General features: G+C 36.7%; 1 long non-coding RNA gene across 1 annotated transcript in view; it reads right to left on the bottom strand.

The window, feature by feature from the left end:
• Positions 1-1,500: 1,500 nt before the first annotated feature.
• Positions 1,501-6,810, bottom strand: part of LOC121073177 — a 53,044-nt gene continuing 47,734 nt past the window's right edge. The window contains exons 3-4 of the long non-coding RNA XR_005821539.1: positions 2,075-2,211; positions 1,501-1,635 (exon numbers count right to left, since the gene is read on the bottom strand). This is a non-coding gene — a long non-coding RNA (uncharacterized LOC121073177). The remainder of the gene's footprint in view (positions 1,636-2,074; positions 2,212-6,810) is intronic.

Genomic DNA, 6,810 nt, shown 5'->3' with positions numbered 1-6,810 from the left:
TCTCAAGTTTAGGCCTTTCAGGCTATAACTGAAAGTAACAACAAAGGTTGTTACAACATAAACAGAGAAATTTTTAACTCCAGCTACAGAACAGCCTTGCTTTTTGGTTATAAGGGGTTTCATTCTGCTGCACAAGAGGCCCACTTATAACAACACAGAGCTACTTTTATAGAGCTTGCTCGCTTAACTATTCTGATCAGGCTTTTAGCCACGAGCTTACTGTCCCCTACTCCATACTTGCCTATCAGTGCCAGGCTTTACATCAACTCCTTAACTGACAGCACACAAAAAGCATCTTTGAGCATGCAAATGTTCTGTTTGAAATAGTCTCAATTTATCATTCCAACAAGAGAAAGATGGCAGGTATAGGAAATACCCACTGTAAGTAACATTCCTGTACAGCTTTTAAGTTGCAGAGCAGATTGTCAGTAGTGTTGCTACTTGTCACAGTGCAGACTACCAGGACACACCATATCTAGTTGGAGAACTATGCCGAGTACTCCGAGTAAAACAAGAGAGATACACAGCTAACAATCCCCACATCCATTATTCTTCCAAGATTTAGCTGCTGTTTAAACACTGCTCTGTTCCCCTGATCTCCCCACCAAGCTGTGAGTCCCAGCTTTCCAGGCACACCCACTTCACCAGTATCAGGTGCCAGAGAGCCCTGTGGGTGTTTTCGCTTTCACTGGGATAACATCAGGGCCCTGTGGGCCCTTCTCCTCAAGGTCATTGAGGTTTCTAAAAGGATAGAGAGGAATCTAGATGGATTTACCAGCAGCCTGACAGTCACCGATTTTGGTGCAAGTCGGACTGTTAGACAGTTCTGAAAATCCCAGTTTGAGCCTATTTCCAGCTGTAGGAACCTACATCTCTTTAAAATAGGATTGCATAAGTGCACAATAAGGTCACTTAAGGAGATCAAATAAGCTTTAAGTGGCATATGGCTATAAAAACAACAAAAGCAGCTGTTAAATGATAACAGCTTTTGGACATGGACTACAATAGCTGAAATGCTTTTCAACTGGTCTTTGAGATAAGATAGAGATGAATAAAAGAATAACAATAAAAAACATCAAAAAGCAGTCCTCCAAGTAGAAATCTATAACCAGAATTAAAAAAAAAAAAAAAAATCACTACAGCAAATTTTTTCTTTAATCTCCAAAATACTTATTTGTGCACTATTATTCAAATCTGTTAGTAAAAAACAATGAAATCAATTGGGAAGAACTTTAAAGCAAGTATTAAATCTCAAATTAAGTTGGATAGAGAATATCACTGCTGCTGCAGTTACAATCAGGAAAAAAACAATTCTGGTTATCCAATAGTTCTCATCAGGTGAGAGCCTTTGGGTACTACAAAAAAGGTTCAGTGAAGTTTGGACAAAACATTGAGTTCTTGAGAAGAACTGTTCACCCCCAACACCTCCAGGAACCAGACCTCAGCATTTCCTCCCTAAGCAATGATTCGTGCTGTTGCTCACAAAGTACCTTCTTACCTTCTCCACAGTGCAGCAGCCCTGCTTTCGCTCCTCTGCTCTGGAGACAGGACAAGGAGAGGGGGTAGCTTCACCTGGTAGCTGGCTCTCATGCAGGGGAGGAGTGGAATGGGGGAACGGGTAGGCTAACCCTGCAACTGCAAGGGAGAAGGAAGGCATGAGTGTGGGCATGGGGATACCTCCCTGACACAACCAGCTGCCACCACACAAATCTTGTCTCTTCCTCAAGCAGGAGCAAGAGATCAGTTGTCTGAGCTGGGTAAAAAGTCAAGGTAGACAGCCTATGTTCCAGGCAAGCGACTACTTTGTCTATTAAAGATATCCCTGTGAGAGAGGCACTTGAGGAAAACAGTACAGGGAGTATGATGACAGCACAAAATAACCTCCAAAACAGTGAAAGCAAAATACAGCATTTTTACAATTAATGGCCAGTGACAACAATCCACACTACTAACTCATTATCAAAGACAATTCTACATATGTAATTATATTCTGATCTCCCTCGTATTTATTTAGAGATGTCCTGTGAGATAGGGAGAATTATAACTGCTGCTAAGACACAGAGAAGTGACTTACCCAAGGTCACGTAGAACGCATGCAGCCAAGCCAGAAGCGGAACTGTGGCATCCCATACCTTCAAACCAGGAGGTATTTGCTCTGAGCCTTCTGTCATGTTGCTCTTACACAGGCCTTAGCTGACATTGTACCAGGACCTGAATGAAACAAAAAGTCTTATGTAAAGCTTGCCAACAAAACCGATCCAGCCATTTTTTGTTTACAAAGTTTAAAATAAATCTTCCATTTGTTAACCTTCGCTGAGCTGAATTCTGCCTTCTACCAAAAATAGAAAATCAGATTCAATAACCACTTTCATTCCAACTGGATTAATTTTAGCCAAAATTGCAATTAACATGTAATAGAGTCATGTAAAATAAGATGCACCCACTTTCTGATGCTATTGATGCTACAAATTCAGATGAGGTGAACCACACTAACAACAATAAAAAGTCCTCACATTTTGTTTTCTGCATGGACATCTGTGAAGTGCAATTAATAAAACAAAATTATGTTTTTAATTACTGTTCAATTGATATTTTTTTCTTTCTTTTTTTAAATCTTAGCTACTATCACGTGACTTTAGGTTCATGTTGGAGATCAAGATTTTTGAAAAAAAAAACAACTGTTTTGTCCTAACAAACATTATATTTTGCAGTTTTAAACATGAGGATTAAAAAAGTTTGGAAAGGTAATGCAGAAAAATGTCTTCTTATGTCCCTGACTCATCTAAGCATGCCTTTTACAGGTTTCAGCCACTCCAGCAGTACTTCCTTTCCTTCATTTCTGTATCAAGAACTGCTTCTGTTGTCCTTATAGTTATGTTTGTTTACACTGAGTCTTTGTGTTTATATAAAATTCATAATGATATATGCATGAAGCTTCAATTCCCTTCCCAGTCAGCATTTTGACAATGACACCAATTTGGAAGTGAAACAAACAAACAGACACCAAAAATGCTCATTGTGATCTTACCAGCGGAGCCCTGCACCACTGGTGACTGCCTCCTCTGTTGGACCTACACTGCTGTTTGCATTACAATGCTGCTTGTATTACAAGGTTGAAATGATCCTTATTTAAGGTCAGACTCTCTCTATTTTTTTTGTAGAGTATTGGGGTTTTTGCCTCTTTTTTAATTATTAAAAAATAAATAAACCAGGATCCTTGTAACTGACTTGCAGTTTATTTTCCAAAGCTGTTGTACCAATGCAAATGAAAAGGCAATGAATGGAGGCACAGAAATTAATGTCTACGGGCAGGGGGAGGTGAGAATGTCTAATCTGTCTTCCTTGCCAGAACTGACATGACACAAATATGTTGTTTTCAGTCAGGCAAAATGCTGAGCCTCTAAGTAAGTATTCGTATTTATTTTGGGTAAAAAGTTCATTTCTAGTCAGGCCAAGAATCCGGTAAAGAATGTAATAATTAAGATAGTACTTATAGAGAAATAAGAGCAACTTTTCCTGACATAAAAATACTGTTTTCCACCAGTAATCGGTTTGATCTGAAAAAATAAGCTTAAAGAATCGCAGCACTAACTATCAAGTTTATCAGAGAAGTTACAAATTACAGTTCTTCATGGGACTTAGAAAACTGTAACATGTTTCAGAAGTGCCAGATCTAGAGCAGGTTTACATTTAAGATAAATATTTAAGAGTTAATTTTAAACGTTTCAACAATGAAAAAAGCTGGAAATAAAACTCTTTTTAAGAAGCAGTTTTGGAACAAACACGTTTGGGGATTTTTTTGGCTAATAAAATGATAGACATAATACAAAAATATAGGCACAGATGATGAATAAAGATTAGTATTTAAAAATAATAGTAACAAAAAAAAAAAGTATTGGCATTTTAGACACCTGATTTGTGCCCAAGTTTGGATAACCTTATTGGTAGAAGTTTCAGTTTACTCTTGTGCTAAAATAATCCTGGAACCAAGTACAGGGCAAATAAACACTGAAAGACACATTTAGCATTTCTCATCAAATAACTGAAAACAGATGCAGCAACAACTGTAGAAAATTAAATAAAAATGCCATAACTTTGCTTACACTAAACTGTAATTTTGATTTTACAAACATACACACAATTACATTTTCACATTAATTATCTTGTTCTAATACAAACATAGAACAAAACATCAAATACCACAACTACCACAGCTCCAAAGGAGTTTTTAGAGTTTCAGTCATATCTTGACACAACTATCCAAAATGCAAACTCGTCAAAATGCACAAATCCAGGGTCTCCCCTGCCTCTTCTGAACAGTTTCACAGACACCTTTTAATCACTCCATTACAATCCATTAGTTCTGCTCTAAAATGCAAAGCAATTATTAATAATTACTGTTGTTGCAGTTGCTTTTGTTGAATAAACACTCCTTTCATTTGGGTGGTATGTAATGCCAACATGTACTACAATGCTTCCTTCCGTTTATACTTATAATTCTGTTACTTCACTGACTTGAATCTGTTGGGATCCTACATTTCAAAATAGACGGTGTTTCTAGATAGGGCTACTTTTCCCTTACTTGTGACTGCTATTAATTTCTGATGGAAAATTATTAAATTAAAAATTAATTAAAGAATAATTTTGACTTCCCTAAATGATACCTCGATACCTCTTATTTACCAAAATCTTGAGAGGAACCCTTTATGTTGAAATGTTTAAACACCAATTATTTTGCTCAGAAAATTCTTCATGAAACTTGTATGAAAACCTCCTCTGTTGAAACAAGTCATAATGGGCACCATTTACCTCTAACAATCATTTTCACTCCAACCTAACTCTGTTATCATTTTCAATTCAGCTCAATAGCTTTTATGGTCAAGTTTTTGTTTGTTTGTTTGTTTTTGTTTGTTTGTGGTTGTTTTTTTTTTCCATTTTTTTTCAATAACAGCAAAATACTTACAAAATAATTAATGTTGAAAAGCTGATTTATTTAATTTTGCCAATTTTTAGATCCAAATTTATTTGCATTCTTCTAATTTAATATTTTATATTTTTTAATGCCTCAACACTGCAGTGAAAGTGGTGAAAGCAGCTGTAAGGAGCAGGCAATCCATCCCAGCTGGCTCGCCAGCACCTCTGTGCACAGAGCTTTGGACAAGGCTTTGCCACCAAGCTGCACAAAGCTCTAAATAAAGGCACAACATTTGGAATACAACAGACCTTGTGCATTTTCAGATCAACAGTCCACCAAGAGCTTCCCCCCTTCATTCAAGGATTTTTGCCTTAAGGAAGCATTTACACTACCTCTAGGGAGATTTTCTTATCTGGTTATTAACACTTCCAACATCAAAGGATTAAACATTTCTTCACCCAGGGCCCCCTTGGAACATGAGAGCATTATGTTTGCTGCTTACTCTTTGTTTGTAATGGCAATCAGATACGTTATTGTTGCCTCATCAGTAATTATACAGTCAAATATACTATCCAGAAGAGTATGTAGTCCAATCACACAACGTCATATCAAACATTAAAATTATACATCGATTTCCAGAAATGTGCAACATTTTCCCAGCATGAATGAAGCCTCCTGCTCACATTTTCAGACCAATATTTATGAGCCCTTCAATGACTGAGGTGTATAGAAAAACAGTCTTTTAGAAAGGTGATGCAAAGATCCTCTCTGAGCAGGAATTTCCACATCACCTTTCTGAGTATTTATTTCAGTTGCCAGAGGAATGGTTGTTTGAGCATTTAAGCTAAGGAAACATGACATAGTACACGCAGTAACATGTTGATGGACTTATGATATCAAAAAGAATCTGTCTGGATCAGAATAATTTAAGTTCTAGTATTCTAATCAGGGTACATTTTCATATACAGCTAAAAAAAACATTTCTCTTTATATGGATTTAATGCCTTACCTATTTCCAAAAAAAGACACAGAAGTGAAATAAAAAGGTAGAGATGCCATAAACAAGACTGCTTAAGCTCAGTCCTGAATGAGAAAACACAACACTCATGAAAGCCAGATAAAGCCAAGCCACCATGGCCATACGTCTGTCAGCCAAGTAGTTATGCATCTTCTGCCTAAGGTGATGAATCCATAACCTCGAAGCGTAGCATAGTGTAACCATATTGTATTTCAATGCAACGAAATCTTTGAACTTAGGCTGAACCCTGGTCAGGAGCTTTCTACTGAGAAAAGAAACTACATTTGCATCGATTCTCCTAGCAGCTTTTCTCTTCAGAGCAATAGATTGTGCGTTCCTGACGGTACGCCTAGAGAGCTGACTTTTTCTTGCCCGGTATTTACATAAACAGTACAAGCTGTACATTTCCAAGACCGCAGATGATTTCATAATGATCTTGCTTTCAAAATGAAAATTTTAAAGGTAAATTCACGTCAATAATTCTGTATCTGCTGCTCTACCAGAATATTTTGTACTGAAATATGACAAGCTTAAGTGCTTTCCCCTACCTATTTTCTCTAATGTCAGGTAAACAATGTTGACAATTTTCCTATGTGAAACCAGATCAGCCCTAGACTGATATTTACAGCAGTGTCTGAAATGGAAGCAACATAATTCACTGCTTTTAACTGTAATTAAATTCACAGGAAAACCTTTAATTGAAATAACCAATTATAATTTGATTTCTATTTTTACGTTTCAGTCATTTGTCCAAAGAAAGTTCACTACTTTTTGGGTGATAGAATTTAGTATTTCTTTTTGCTGCATTGAAGCATTCCTACATATGTATTTATTTTAGCAGTTATGTACGACTACTTTATGTTAACTTAGTTTTATT

The sequence above is a fragment of the Cygnus olor genome, chromosome 7, assembly GCF_009769625.2.
Source record: "Cygnus olor isolate bCygOlo1 chromosome 7, bCygOlo1.pri.v2, whole genome shotgun sequence".
Classification (NCBI taxonomy): Eukaryota; Metazoa; Chordata; class Aves; order Anseriformes; family Anatidae; genus Cygnus; species Cygnus olor.
Note: the sequence above shows the minus strand (reverse complement) of the source record. Positions and strands in the feature narration are given on the sequence as shown.